Genomic DNA, 17,152 nt, shown 5'->3' with positions numbered 1-17,152 from the left:
TAGTTTCTGTTATTGTAAACAACAGTGCTCCTCATAGCTTCATTCATTTAAACACCAATTTACAAGCCATTGCTGTAAGCGTCACTCTACATCGAGTGATTACATTTTGCTCTATTTATTTACCACCAAACACTAACCTAGTACCAAACGAACTCGACAATCTTGTTCAACAGCTTCCCGCACCCTTTGTTTTACTCGGGGATTTTAATGCCCATAACATTTTATGGGGATCAAATCATATAAGTGACAGAGGTCACAAAGTTGAAGACTTTATTTCTAGACACGATCTGTGTCTATATAATACCAAAACACCTACATATTTACACCCAGGCACGGGTACATACACAAGCATCGATTTGACAATTTGTTCTCCTTCTCTGCTTTTGGACTATGAATGGAAGGTCGCTGATGACCTTCACAGCAGCGATCACTTCCCAATCTTTCTTGTAAATCTTAACTCTACAGGCGATGAAGTAATTCCACATTGGAATTTAAAGAAGGCCGACTGGGCCAAGTTTGAAACACTCTGTAAAACTAGGCTGAATGAGGATACAGTTTTCACTGTTGACGACACCATTCAGCATTTTACATCCATTTTAATAGAGATTGCAGAAGAATCCGTTCCCAAGTCCTCGCCATATTGTAAAGGAACCCAAAAACCTTGGGTCACTAAGGAATGTAAGGAAGCCATTAAACTACGCCGAGAAGCATTAAGGAAATTTAATAATCAACCGACGCCCGAAAACTTAAATATATATCGCATTAACCCGGGCCAAAGCTCGCCGCATAATCAAAGAAAGTAAAAGAGCATCATGGAAGAAGTATGTTTCTTCTTTAAACTCTCGTTCCTCTGTTAAAAAAGTTTGGGACACTATACGCAAAATAAACGGAAAGAGAAAGCAAAACCCTCTCCGACATCTGACACTGAACAATAACAACTTTAGATCAAAACGTGACATTGCAAATATTCTTGCTGACAGTTTCTCGAAAAATTCCTCATCATCTAATTATTCAGAAGCCTTCCAAAAACTTAAAACTCAAAAAGAAAAGTCACGTTTAAAATTCACATCCAACAACTCGGAAAGTTATAATCAATTGTTCTCACTATCGGAGCTTAGGGAGGCTTTAGATAAGGCCCATGATACATCCGCTGGGCCTGACGAGATACATTACCAGTTTCTGAAACACCTTCCAGAATCATCATTAACATCTCTTTTGAAACTCTTCAATGATTTATGGATTACTGGTAATGTACCAAAAATCTGGAAAGAAGCAACTGTAATACCAGTCCCCAAACCCGGTAAAGATAGCGAAGACCCCAACAGCTATCGACCAATTGCACTCACAAGCTGTGTGTGCAAAACAATGGAACGAATGATCAATTCTCGGCTTGTCTGGCATTTGGAAACTAACAATTTAATATCTCCTTTCCAAAGTGGCTTTCGATATGGCCGGAGCACTAATGATCATCTGGTTAGACTAGAAACATTCATTCGCGATGCATTTATTAAGAAAGAACATTTAGTAGCGGTTTTCTTTGATTTAGAAAAGGCCTATGACACGACATGGAAGTACGGGATACTAAATGACCTGCACGATCTAGGTCTAAAAGGCCGTCTGCCCTCTTTCATATCCAACTTTCTCTCCGACAGAGAATTCAAAGTACGAGTGGGCTCTACCCTCTCAGATCTGCACGAGCAAGAGATGGGTGTGCCCCAGGGCAGTATTTTATCTGTGACGCTCTTTAACATCAAAATTAATAGCATCACCAAGTGTTTGACTCCTGGTGTGGATTGTTCGTTATACGTTGATGATTTTCTAATATGTTATCGGTCAAAGCACATGCATACAATTGAAAGACAACTGCAGCAAAATATAAACAAAATTCAAAATTGGGCCAATGCAAACGGTTTCAAATTCTCGAAATCAAAAACGGTATGCATGCATTTCTGTCAGTTACGAAAACATCACGATGAACCGAACCTCACACTGGATGGAACACCTATTCCAGTTGTTGAGGAAACCAAATTTTTAGGTATAATCTTTGACAGAAAACTGACCTTTATTCCACACCTAAAGAACTTAAAAGCTAAATGCTTAAAAGCACTTTAACCTACTTAAAGTAGTAGCGCACACTGACTGGGGTGCTGATAGAAAAGTCATCCTAAATTTATACAGAACGTTTATTCGCTCCAAACTAGACTATGGTTGCGTTGTGTATGGTTCTGCCAGAAAATCGTATCTTAAAATGCTTGATCCAATTCATCATCAGGGAATAAGACTGGCTCTGGGAGCATTTAAAACATCCCCGTGTGAAAGCCTTCTAACTGAGGCGAATGAACCACCGTTATCGCATCGTAGAGAAATGCTTTCCGCACAGTATGCTCTCAAAATTAAAATCAAACCCTCTGAATCCTGCTTTTTCGGCTGTTTTTCAACCCAAATGCAAAACTTTATACGAAAATAAACCAAACGCCATACCTTCCTTTGGCATTAGAATATCATCCAGCCTTGACACTGCAAATATAGATCTTTCAAAAATTCAGAAAACATCCATCTCCGAAACACCACCCTGGCTAATTAAACAACCAAAAGTACGTTTTACGCTACACGATGGGAAAAAGTCCGAAACAAACCCTTCTATCTTCCACAACTCTTACCATGAACTCCTCACCGAATTTAAAAACTACACCAGAATTTTACACTGATGGATCAAAGGATGAGGAAAAGGCTGCTGCAGCCTTTGTTTGTGGAAATCACAGAACGCAAGTTCGCTTACCAAATGGAGCATCAATTTTTACAGCCGAAATCAGAGCAATAGACCTTGCTCTGCAACATATAGAAAAGAACCGTATTTTAAACAGTATCATCTTCTCCGACTCGCTATCAGTACTCCAGTCACTACACAATAGAAAACTGGAGAACCCATTATTGAAAAAGATACTCGTCAAAAATACCGAGCTGAGTGTCTCCCACAATATAATATACTGTTGGTTACCTAGCCACATTGGTATTAAAGGTAACGAAAAAGCAGATCGCGCTGCTAAAATGGCCCTTTCTCAAGAACCATCTGATTTTAAAATACCATATACTGATTTTAAACCTTGTATCAGAAAGTTCTTACGTCAGAAGTGGCAGGCATCATGGAATGATGCTGTAAATAACAAACTTCATGCAATCAAACCAACTCTAGGAGAATGGACTCCTTCCTACAGAACCATTCGTAGGGAGGAGGTAGTCATTGCAAGAATCCGAATTGGTCATACTTATATCACCCACACCCACATACTAAAAGGTGAAGACCCACCAGAGTGCGTTTCTTGCAATGAACCATTCACTGTCAAGCACTTTATGATAGAGTGCTTTGACCTACAACCTACCCCCCTGCGGGTCCGGGGTTGTAGAATTGGCCCGACGTGCCTCGCTACGTGTCGTAAAAGGCGACTAAGTAGAGGCAACCTGTTTGCCGTGGGTTGCGTCCCGGGTCGGGGGAGGAAAGGATCCTGGTAGTTGAGCAGTTCCCTGCAATACACTACTTTGGCCTCTACTTCTCTTAGACGGGTGGTCGGGATGGCCCGTTCCGACAAATCGGCTGGTCACGCCGAGCCCTAGGAGGTCTTTATTAACTTTCTCACCTTCTTTCTCTCTCTCCTTGTATCTCTCTTGATACCACCGTTGCCCCTAAATTCTCTTCCTTTATCTTTCCCTTTTCCAAGTCTTAGAAGACTTCCTAGAAGGCGGTGGCTTAACGGGTCAATCGGGGGGTAATTTTACCGACCTTAGAAATTGGCGACTTCAGGGTCATTCAAAGGTAATTTTATCAACTGAGTATGGCATCTGTGTATCCCTGACACTTGAAAAGTGTCCCCTTGTTGGGCTCCTTGGTGGGTGGGGAGCACGGGTGCTGAATTTTTAATCTAGCCATCATGGATAATTCCAAAAAAAATCAAAATAAAAGATCGAAACCCTTATCAGAGTCTGACGATGAACCATGTAGTGTGGAGTCATTTCCACGCTTCATGGTCATACAGTCAAAAGATGCCACGAAACCGCTTGCCGCACTATCTCCATTTGTCATCGAAAAGACTATCACAGGATCGATTGGCACACCTAAAAGTGTTAAAAAGTTGAAATCGGGTTGTCTTCTTATTGAGTGTGAGCGACGAGGTCAATCAGACAATATCAGGAAAATGAAAACGTTCTTTGATATCCCAGTAACCTCATTCGCTCACACCACACTGAATACGTCCAAAGGCGTGATTCGCTGCCGTGACTTGGCTGGAGTCACCGACGCTGACATCATCGAAGGAATGAAAGATGAAGGTGTCACTGCAGTCCGACGAATACGTATTAAACGTAATAACAATCTGCAGGACACCAACACCATTGTACTCACCTTCAACAGGCCAACTGTACCCAAAGTGGTGAAAGTTGGCTTTTTGCAAGTAAAGGTAGAGATTTACATTCCCAACCCCCTTCGGTGTTATAAGTGTCAAAAATACGGCCATCACGAAGACCGCTGCTCCAAGAGCCAAATATGTGGCCGATGCGGAGACAATGCTCATCAGGAATCTGATTGTAGAGCAACTCCGCATTGTGTCAACTGCGGAGAAGAGCACCACGCAAATTCCAAGGATTGCGATACCTGGAAACAGGAGAAGGAAATTCAGAGGGTAAAATACACAAATAATATTCCCTATCCAGAAGCCAGAAAAATTGTACAGGCAAAAACAGCCCATCCTGGCCCATCCTTCTCCACTGTAGTGAAGAGCAATCCTAAAACAACGAAGGACGCTCAAACACAAACAGAAGCACCCGATTCAACACCAAATTCAAACACCCCCCATTACCAAGCACAGAAAAACACGGCATCTACTCAGACTACATTTAATAATACCCAACAACCTAAATCACCAAAGAATAAAAAATCTCACGGAAACAGGCAACAAAAGGGGTCAGATGACCCCATCAAACTTTATAACAGGTTTGGAGACATCGAGAGCATGGATGCAGAAGAATCTGCTCCATGCGCACAAGGGAACTCCAGACCTACAAACAAAAAATTCACCCCCGTACTTCCTCCAGAGAAATAACAAAACAAATTCCGTCTGCGAAAGGTCTAACCTAGCTCCACAATCTTTAATTTAAATTTATAATGAAAAACACTATCATACAATGGAATTGTCGAGGACTTAAAGCAAATTACAATGATATTCTCCTGCTTTTAAACGAACATGATCCTGCGGTACTATGCCTTCAAGAAACATTCTTGAAAGATACAGACAATATCACATTTAAAAACTACTCCCTGTTTAACACCTGCTCTCCAAATGTTGATAGGGCATCAGGAGGAGTTTCTGTTATTGTAAACAACAGTGCTCCTCATAGCTTCATTCATTTAAACACCAATTTACAAGCCATTGCTGTAAGCGTCACTCTACATCGAGTGATTACATTTTGCTCTATTTATTTACCACCAAACACTAACCTAGTACCAAACGAACTCGACAATCTTGTTCAACAGCTTCCCGCACCCTTTGTTTTACTCGGGGATTTTAATGCCCATAACATTTTATGGGGATCAAATCATATAAGTGACAGAGGTCACAAAGTTGAAGACTTTATTTCTAGACACGATCTGTGTCTATATAATACCAAAACACCTACATATTTACACCCAGGCACGGGTACATACACAAGCATCGATTTGACAATTTGTTCTCCTTCTCTGCTTTTGGACTATGAATGGAAGGTCGCTGATGACCTTCACAGCAGCGATCACTTCCCAATCTTTCTTGTAAATCTTAACTCTACAGGCGATGAAGTAATTCCACATTGGAATTTAAAGAAGGCCGACTGGGCCAAGTTTGAAACACTCTGTAAAACTAGGCTGAATGAGGATACAGTTTTCACTGTTGACGACACCATTCAGCATTTTACATCCATTTTAATAGAGATTGCAGAAGAATCCGTTCCCAAGTCCTCGCCATATTGTAAAGGAACCCAAAAACCTTGGGTCACTAAGGAATGTAAGGAAGCCATTAAACTACGCCGAGAAGCATTAAGGAAATTTAATAATCAACCGACGCCCGAAAACTTAAATATATATCGCATTACCCGGGCCAAAGCTCGCCGCATAATCAAAGAAAGTAAAAGAGCATCATGGAAGAAGTATGTTTCTTCTTTAAACTCTCGTTCCTCTGTTAAAAAAGTTTGGGACACTATACGCAAAATAAACGGAAAGAGAAAGCAAAACCCTCTCCGACATCTGACACTGAACAATAACAACTTTAGATCAAAACGTGACATTGCAAATATTCTTGCTGACAGTTTCTCGAAAAATTCCTCATCATCTAATTATTCAGAAGCCTTCCAAAAACTTAAAACTCAAAAAGAAAAGTCACGTTTAAAATTCACATCCAACAACTCGGAAAGTTATAATCAATTGTTCTCACTATCGGAGCTTAGGGAGGCTTTAGATAAGGCCCATGATACATCCGCTGGGCCTGACGAGATACATTACCAGTTTCTGAAACACCTTCCAGAATCATCATTAACATCTCTTTTGAAACTCTTCAATGATTTATGGATTACTGGTAATGTACCAAAAATCTGGAAAGAAGCAACTGTAATACCAGTCCCCAAACCCGGTAAAGATAGCGAAGACCCCAACAGCTATCGACCAATTGCACTCACAAGCTGTGTGTGCAAAACAATGGAACGAATGATCAATTCTCGGCTTGTCTGGCATTTGGAAACTAACAATTTAATATCTCCTTTCCAAAGTGGCTTTCGATATGGCCGGAGCACTAATGATCATCTGGTTAGACTAGAAACATTCATTCGCGATGCATTTATTAAGAAAGAACATTTAGTAGCGGTTTTCTTTGATTTAGAAAAGGCCTATGACACGACATGGAAGTACGGGATACTAAATGACCTGCACGATCTAGGTCTAAAAGGCCGTCTGCCCTCTTTCATATCCAACTTTCTCTCCGACAGAGAATTCAAAGTACGAGTGGGCTCTACCCTCTCAGATCTGCACGAGCAAGAGATGGGTGTGCCCCAGGGCAGTATTTTATCTGTGACGCTCTTTAACATCAAAATTAATAGCATCACCAAGTGTTTGACTCCTGGTGTGGATTGTTCGTTATACGTTGATGATTTTCTAATATGTTATCGGTCAAAGCACATGCATACAATTGAAAGACAACTGCAGCAAAATATAAACAAAATTCAAAATTGGGCCAATGCAAACGGTTTCAAATTCTCGAAATCAAAAACGGTATGCATGCATTTCTGTCAGTTACGAAAACATCACGATGAACCGAACCTCACACTGGATGGAACACCTATTCCAGTTGTTGAGGAAACCAAATTTTTAGGTATAATCTTTGACAGAAAACTGACCTTTATTCCACACCTAAAGAACTTAAAAGCTAAATGCTTAAAAGCACTTAACCTACTTAAAGTAGTAGCGCACACTGACTGGGGTGCTGATAGAAAAGTCATCCTAAATTTATACAGAACGTTTATTCGCTCCAAACTAGACTATGGTTGCGTTGTGTATGGTTCTGCCAGAAAATCGTATCTTAAAATGCTTGATCCAATTCATCATCAGGGAATAAGACTGGCTCTGGGAGCATTTAAAACATCCCCGTGTGAAAGCCTTCTAACTGAGGCGAATGAACCACCGTTATCGCATCGTAGAGAAATGCTTTCCGCACAGTATGCTCTCAAAATTAAAATCAAACCCTCTGAATCCTGCTTTTTCGGCTGTTTTTCAACCCAAATGCAAAACTTTATACGAAAATAAACCAAACGCCATACCTTCCTTTGGCATTAGAATATCATCCAGCCTTGACACTGCAAATATAGATCTTTCAAAAATTCAGAAAACATCCATCTCCGAAACACCACCCTGGCTAATTAAACAACCAAAAGTACGTTTTACGCTACACGATGGGAAAAAGTCCGAAACAAACCCTTCTATCTTCCACAACTCTTACCATGAACTCCTCACCGAATTTAAAAACTACACCAGAATTTACACTGATGGATCAAAGGATGAGGAAAAGGCTGCTGCAGCCTTTGTTTGTGGAAATCACAGAACGCAAGTTCGCTTACCAAATGGAGCATCAATTTTTACAGCCGAAATCAGAGCAATAGACCTTGCTCTGCAACATATAGAAAAGAACCGTATTTTAAACAGTATCATCTTCTCCGACTCGCTATCAGTACTCCAGTCACTACACAATAGAAAACTGGAGAACCCATTATTGAAAAAGATACTCGTCAAAAATACCGAGCTGAGTGTCTCCCACAATATAATATACTGTTGGTTACCTAGCCACATTGGTATTAAAGGTAACGAAAAAGCAGATCGCGCTGCTAAAATGGCCCTTTCTCAAGAACCATCTGATTTTAAAATACCATATACTGATTTTAAACCTTGTATCAGAAAGTTCTTACGTCAGAAGTGGCAGGCATCATGGAATGATGCTGTAAATAACAAACTTCATGCAATCAAACCAACTCTAGGAGAATGGACTCCTTCCTACAGAACCATTCGTAGGGAGGAGGTAGTCATTGCAAGAATCCGAATTGGTCATACTTATATCACCCACACCCACATACTAAAAGGTGAAGACCCACCAGAGTGCGTTTCTTGCAATGAACCATTCACTGTCAAGCACTTTATGATAGAGTGCTTTGACCTACAACCTACCCCCCTGCGGGTCCGGGGTTGTAGAATTGGCCCGACGTGCCTCGCTACGTGTCGTAAAAGGCGACTAAGTAGAGGCAACCTGTTTGCCGTGGGTTGCGTCCCGTGTCGGGGGAGGAAAGGATCCTGGTAGTTGAGCAGTTCCCTGCAATACACTACTTTGGCCTCTACTTCTCTTAGACGGGTGGTCGGGATGGGCCCGGTTCCGACAAATCGGCTGGTCACGCCGAGCCCTAGGAGGTCTTTATTAACTTTCTCACCTTCTTTCTCTCTCTCCTTGTATCTCTCTTGATACCACCGTTGCCCCTAAATTCTCTTCCTTTATCTTTCCCTTTTCCAAGTCTTAGAAGACTTCCTAGAAGGCGGTGGCTTAACGGGTCAATCGGGGGGTAATTTTACCGACCTTAGAAATTGGCGACTTCAGGGTCATTCAAAGGTAATTTTATCAACTGAGTATGGCATCTGTGTATCCCTGACACTTGAAAAGTGTCCCCTTGTTGGGCTCCTTGGTGGGTGGGGAGCACGGGTGCTGAATTTTTAATCTAGCCATCATGGATAATTCCAAAAAAAATCAAAATAAAAGATCGAAACCCTTATCAGAGTCTGACGATGAACCATGTAGTGTGGAGTCATTTCCACGCTTCATGGTCATACAGTCAAAAGATGCCACGAAACCGCTTGCCGCACTATCTCCATTTGTCATCGAAAAGACTATCACAGGATCGATTGGCACACCTAAAAGTGTTAAAAAGTTGAAATCGGGTTGTCTTCTTATTGAGTGTGAGCGACGAGGTCAATCAGACAATATCAGGAAAATGAAAACGTTCTTTGATATCCCAGTAACCTCATTCGCTCACACCACACTGAATACGTCCAAAGGCGTGATTCGCTGCCGTGACTTGGCTGGAGTCACCGACGCTGACATCATCGAAGGAATGAAAGATGAAGGTGTCACTGCAGTCCGACGAATACGTATTAAACGTAATAACAATCTGCAGGACACCAACACCATTGTACTCACCTTCAACAGGCCAACTGTACCCAAAGTGGTGAAAGTTGGCTTTTTGCAAGTAAAGGTAGAGATTTACATTCCCAACCCCCTTCGGTGTTATAAGTGTCAAAAATACGGCCATCACGAAGACCGCTGCTCCAAGAGCCAAATATGTGGCCGATGCGGAGACAATGCTCATCAGGAATCTGATTGTAGAGCAACTCCGCATTGTGTCAACTGCGGAGAAGAGCACCACGCAAATTCCAAGGATTGCGATACCTGGAAACAGGAGAAGGAAATTCAGAGGGTAAAATACACAAATAATATTCCCTATCCAGAAGCCAGAAAAATTGTACAGGCAAAAACAGCCCATCCTGGCCCATCCTTCTCCACTGTAGTGAAGAGCAATCCTAAAACAACGAAGGACGCTCAAACACAAACAGAAGCACCCGATTCAACACCAAATTCAAACACCCCCCATTACCAAGCACAGAAAAACACGGCATCTACTCAGACTACATTTAATAATACCCAACAACCTAAATCACCAAAGAATAAAAAATCTCACGGAAACAGGCAACAAAAGGGGTCAGATGACCCCATCAAACTTTATAACAGGTTTGGAGACATCGAGAGCATGGATGCAGAAGAATCTGCTCCATGCGCACAAGGGAACTCCAGACCTACAAACAAAAAATTCACCCCCGTACTTCCTCCAGAGAAATAACAAAACAAATTCCGTCTGCGAAAGGTCTAACCTAGCTCCACAATCTTTAATTTAAATTTATAATGAAAAACACTATCATACAATGGAATTGTCGAGGACTTAAAGCAAATTACAATGATATTCTCCTGCTTTTAAACGAACATGATCCTGCGGTACTATGCCTTCAAGAAACATTCTTGAAAGATACAGACAATATCACATTTAAAAACTACTCCCTGTTTAACACCTGCTCTCCAAATGTTGATAGGGCATCAGGAGGAGTTTCTGTTATTGTAAACAACAGTGCTCCTCATAGCTTCATTCATTTAAACACCAATTTACAAGCCATTGCTGTAAGCGTCACTCTACATCGAGTGATTACATTTTGCTCTATTTATTTACCACCAAACACTAACCTAGTACCAAACGAACTCGACAATCTTGTTCAACAGCTTCCCGCACCCTTTGTTTTACTCGGGGATTTTAATGCCCATAACATTTTATGGGGATCAAATCATATAAGTGACAGAGGTCACAAAGTTGAAGACTTTATTTCTAGACACGATCTGTGTCTATATAATACCAAAACACCTACATATTTACACCCAGGCACGGGTACATACACAAGCATCGATTTGACAATTTGTTCTCCTTCTCTGCTTTTGGACTATGAATGGAAGGTCGCTGATGACCTTCACAGCAGCGATCACTTCCCAATCTTTCTTGTAAATCTTAACTCTACAGGCGATGAAGTAATTCCACATTGGAATTTAAAGAAGGCCGACTGGGCCAAGTTTGAAACACTCTGTAAAACTAGGCTGAATGAGGATACAGTTTTCACTGTTGACGACACCATTCAGCATTTTACATCCATTTTAATAGAGATTGCAGAAGAATCCGTTCCCAAGTCCTCGCCATATTGTAAAGGAACCCAAAAACCTTGGGTCACTAAGGAATGTAAGGAAGCCATTAAACTACGCCGAGAAGCATTAAGGAAATTTAATAATCAACCGACGCCCGAAAACTTAAATATATATCGCATTACCCGGGCCAAAGCTCGCCGCATAATCAAAGAAAGTAAAAGAGCATCATGGAAGAAGTATGTTTCTTCTTTAAACTCTCGTTCCTCTGTTAAAAAAGTTTGGGACACTATACGCAAAATAAACGGAAAGAGAAAGCAAAACCCTCTCCGACATCTGACACTGAACAATAACAACTTTAGATCAAAACGTGACATTGCAAATATTCTTGCTGACAGTTTCTCGAAAAATTCCTCATCATCTAATTATTCAGAAGCCTTCCAAAAACTTAAAACTCAAAAAGAAAAGTCACGTTTAAAATTCACATCCAACAACTCGGAAAGTTATAATCAATTGTTCTCACTATCGGAGCTTAGGGAGGCTTTAGATAAGGCCCATGATACATCCGCTGGGCCTGACGAGATACATTACCAGTTTCTGAAACACCTTCCAGAATCATCATTAACATCTCTTTTGAAACTCTTCAATGATTTATGGATTACTGGTAATGTACCAAAAATCTGGAAAGAAGCAACTGTAATACCAGTCCCCAAACCCGGTAAAGATAGCGAAGACCCCAACAGCTATCGACCAATTGCACTCACAAGCTGTGTGTGCAAAACAATGGAACGAATGATCAATTCTCGGCTTGTCTGGCATTTGGAAACTAACAATTTAATATCTCCTTTCCAAAGTGGCTTTCGATATGGCCGGAGCACTAATGATCATCTGGTTAGACTAGAAACATTCATTCGCGATGCATTTATTAAGAAAGAACATTTAGTAGCGGTTTTCTTTGATTTAGAAAAGGCCTATGACACGACATGGAAGTACGGGATACTAAATGACCTGCACGATCTAGGTCTAAAAGGCCGTCTGCCCTCTTTCATATCCAACTTTCTCTCCGACAGAGAATTCAAAGTACGAGTGGGCTCTACCCTCTCAGATCTGCACGAGCAAGAGATGGGTGTGCCCCAGGGCAGTATTTTATCTGTGACGCTCTTTAACATCAAAATTAATAGCATCACCAAGTGTTTGACTCCTGGTGTGGATTGTTCGTTATACGTTGATGATTTTCTAATATGTTATCGGTCAAAGCACATGCATACAATTGAAAGACAACTGCAGCAAAATATAAACAAAATTCAAAATTGGGCCAATGCAAACGGTTTCAAATTCTCGAAATCAAAAACGGTATGCATGCATTTCTGTCAGTTACGAAAACATCACGATGAACCGAACCTCACACTGGATGGAACACCTATTCCAGTTGTTGAGGAAACCAAATTTTTAGGTATAATCTTTGACAGAAAACTGACCTTTATTCCACACCTAAAGAACTTAAAAGCTAAATGCTTAAAAGCACTTAACCTACTTAAAGTAGTAGCGCACACTGACTGGGGTGCTGATAGAAAAGTCATCCTAAATTTATACAGAACGTTTATTCGCTCCAAACTAGACTATGGTTGCGTTGTGTATGGTTCTGCCAGAAAATCGTATCTTAAAATGCTTGATCCAATTCATCATCAGGGAATAAGACTGGCTCTGGGAGCATTTAAAACATCCCCGTGTGAAAGCCTTCTAACTGAGGCGAATGAACCACCGTTATCGCATCGTAGAGAAATGCTTTCCGCACAGTATGCTCTCAAAATTAAAATCAAACCCTCTGAATCCTGCTTTTTCGGCTGTTTTTCAACCCAAATGCAAAACTTTATACGAAAATAAACCAAACGCCATACCTTCCTTTGGCATTAGAATATCATCCAGCCTTGACACTGCAAATATAGATCTTTCAAAAATTCAGAAAACATCCATCTCCGAAACACCACCCTGGCTAATTAAACAACCAAAAGTACGTTTTACGCTACACGATGGGAAAAAGTCCGAAACAAACCCTTCTATCTTCCACAACTCTTACCATGAACTCCTCACCGAATTTAAAAACTACACCAGAATTTACACTGATGGATCAAAGGATGAGGAAAAGGCTGCTGCAGCCTTTGTTTGTGGAAATCACAGAACGCAAGTTCGCTTACCAAATGGAGCATCAATTTTTACAGCCGAAATCAGAGCAATAGACCTTGCTCTGCAACATATAGAAAAGAACCGTATTTTAAACAGTATCATCTTCTCCGACTCGCTATCAGTACTCCAGTCACTACACAATAAAAAACTGGAGAACCCATTATTGAAAAAGATACTCGTCAAAAATACCGAGCTGAGTGTCTCCCACAATATAATATACTGTTGGTTACCTAGCCACATTGGTATTAAAGGTAACGAAAAAGCAGATCGCGCTGCTAAAATGGCCCTTTCTCAAGAACCATCTGATTTTAAAATACCATATACTGATTTTAAACCTTGTATCAGAAAGTTCTTACGTCAGAAGTGGCAGGCATCATGGAATGATGCTGTAAATAACAAACTTCATGCAATCAAACCAACTCTAGGAGAATGGACTCCTTCCTACAGAACCATTCGTAGGGAGGAGGTAGTCATTGCAAGAATCCGAATTGGTCATACTTATATCACCCACACCCACATACTAAAAGGTGAAGACCCACCAGAGTGCGTTTCTTGCAATGAACCATTCACTGTCAAGCACTTTATGATAGAGTGCTTTGACCTACAACCTACCCCCCTGCGGGTCCGGGGTTGTAGAATTGGCCCGACGTGCCTCGCTACGTGTCGTAAAAGGCGACTAAGTAGAGGCAACCTGTTTGCCGTGGGTTGCGTCCCGTGTCGGGGGAGGAAAGGATCCTGGTAGTTGAGCAGTTCCCTGCAATACACTACTTTGGCCTCTACTTCTCTTAGACGGGTGGTCGGGATGGGCCCGGTTCCGACAAATCGGCTGGTCACGCCGAGCCCTAGGAGGTCTTTATTAACTTTCTCACCTTCTTTCTCTCTCTCCTTGTATCTCTCTTGATACCACCGTTGCCCCTAAATTCTCTTCCTTTATCTTTCCCTTTTCCAAGTCTTAGAAGACTTCCTAGAAGGCGGTGGCTTAACGGGTCAATCGGGGGGTAATTTTACCGACCTTAGAAATTGGCGACTTCAGGGTCATTCAAAGGTAATTTTATCAACTGAGTATGGTATCTGTGTATCCCTGACACTTGAAAAGTGTCCCCTTGTTGGGCTCCTTGGTGGGTGGGGAGCACGGGTGCTGAATTTTTAATCTAGCCATCATGGATAATTCCAAAAAAAATCAAAATAAAAGATCGAAACCCTTATCAGAGTCTGACGATGAACCATGTAGTGTGGAGTCATTTCCACGCTTCATGGTCATACAGTCAAAAGATGCCACGAAACCGCTTGCCGCACTATCTCCATTTGTCATCGAAAAGACTATCACAGAATCGATTGGCACACCTAAAAGTGTTAAAAAGTTGAAATCGGGTTGTCTTCTTATTGAGTGTGAGCGACGAGGTCAATCAGACAATATCAGGAAAATGAAAACGTTCTTTGATATCCCAGTAACCTCATTCGCTCACACCACACTGAATACGTCCAAAGGCGTGATTCGCTGCCGTGACTTGGCTGGAGTCACCGACGCTGACATCATCGAAGGAATGAAAGATGAAGGTGTCACTGCAGTCCGACGAATACGTATTAAACGTAATAACAATCTGCAGGACACCAACACCATTGTACTCACCTTCAACAGGCCAACTGTACCCAAAGTGGTGAAAGTTGGCTTTTTGCAAGTAAAGGTAGAGATTTACATTCCCAACCCCCTTCGGTGTTATAAGTGTCAAAAATACGGCCATCACGAAGACCGCTGCTCCAAGAGCCAAATATGTGGCCGATGCGGAGACAATGCTCATCAGGAATCTGATTGTAGAGCAACTCCGCATTGTGTCAACTGCGGAGAAGAGCACCACGCAAATTCCAAGGATTGCGATACCTGGAAACAGGAGAAGGAAATTCAGAGGGTAAAATACACAAATAATATTCCCTATCCAGAAGCCAGAAAAATTGTACAGGCAAAAACAGCCCATCCTGGCCCATCCTTCTCCACTGTAGTGAAGAGCAATCCTAAAACAACGAAGGACGCTCAAACACAAACAGAAGCACCCGATTCAACACCAAATTCAAACACCCCCCATTACCAAGCACAGAAAAACACGGCATCTACTCAGACTACATTTAATAATACCCAACAACCTAAATCACCAAAGAATAAAAAATCTCACGGAAACAGGCAACAAAAGGGGTCAGATGACCCCATCAAACTTTATAACAGGTTTGGAGACATCGAGAGCATGGATGCAGAAGAATCTGCTCCATGCGCACAAGGGAACTCCAGACCTACAAACAAAAAATTCACCCCCGTACTTCCTCCAGAGAAATAACAAAACAAATTCCGTCTGCGAAAGGTCTAACCTAGCTCCACAATCTTTAATTTAAATTTATAATGAAAAACACTATCATACAATGGAATTGTCGAGGACTTAAAGCAAATTACAATGATATTCTCCTGCTTTTAAACGAACATGATCCTGCGGTACTATGCCTTCAAGAAACATTCTTGAAAGATACAGACAATATCACATTTAAAAACTACTCCCTGTTTAACACCTGCTCTCCAAATGTTGATAGGGCATCAGGAGGAGTTTCTGTTATTGTAAACAACAGTGCTCCTCATAGCTTCATTCATTTAAACACCAATTTACAAGCCATTGCTGTAAGCGTCACTCTACATCGAGTGATTACATTTTGCTCTATTTATTTACCACCAAACACTAACCTAGTACCAAACGAACTCGACAATCTTGTTCAACAGCTTCCCGCACCCTTTGTTTTACTCGGGGATTTTAATGCCCATAACATTTTATGGGGATCAAATCATATAAGTGACAGAGGTCACAAAGTTGAAGACTTTATTTCTAGACACGATCTGTATCTATATAATACCAAAACACCTACATATTTACACCCAGGCACGGGTACATACACAAGCATCGATTTGACAATTTGTTCTCCTTCTCTGCTTTTGGACTATGAATGGAAGGTCGCTGATGACCTTCACAGCAGCGATCACTTCCCAATCTTTCTTGTAAATCTTAACTCTACAGGCGATGAAGTAATTCCACATTGGAATTTAAAGAAGGCCGACTGGGCCAAGTTTGAAACACTCTGTAAAACTAGGCTGAATGAGGATACAGTTTTCACTGTTGACGACACCATTCAGCATTTTACATCCATTTTAATAGAGATTGCAGAAGAATCCGTTCCCAAGTCCTCGCCATATTGTAAAGGAACCCAAAAACCTTGGGTCACTAAGGAATGTAAAGAAGCCATTAAACTACGCCGAGAAGCATTAAGGAAATTTAATAATCAACCGACGCCCGAAAACTTAAATATATATCGCATTACCCGGGCCAAAGCTCGCCGGATAATCAAAGAAAGTAAAAGAGCATCATGGAAGAAGTATGTTTCTTCTTTAAACTCTCGTTCCTCTGTTAAAAAAGTTTGGGACACTATACGCAAAATAAACGGAAAGAGAAAGCAAAACCCTCTCCGACATCTGACACTGAACAATAACAACTTTAGTTCAAAACGTGACATTGCAAATATTCTTGCTGACAGTTTCTCGAAAAATTCCTCATCATCTAATTATTCAGAAGCCTTCCAAAAACTTAAAACTCAAAAAGAAAAGTCACGTTTAAAATTCACATCCAACAACTCGGAAAGTTATAATCAATTGTTCT

The sequence above is a fragment of the Sinohyriopsis cumingii genome, chromosome 17 (assembly GCF_028554795.1).
Source record: "Sinohyriopsis cumingii isolate HCF-2022 chromosome 17, ASM2855479v2, whole genome shotgun sequence".
NCBI lineage: Eukaryota > Metazoa > Mollusca > Bivalvia > Unionida > Unionidae > Sinohyriopsis > Sinohyriopsis cumingii.
The sequence above is the reverse complement of the archived record's forward strand: the minus strand, read 5'-3'. Positions refer to the sequence as shown.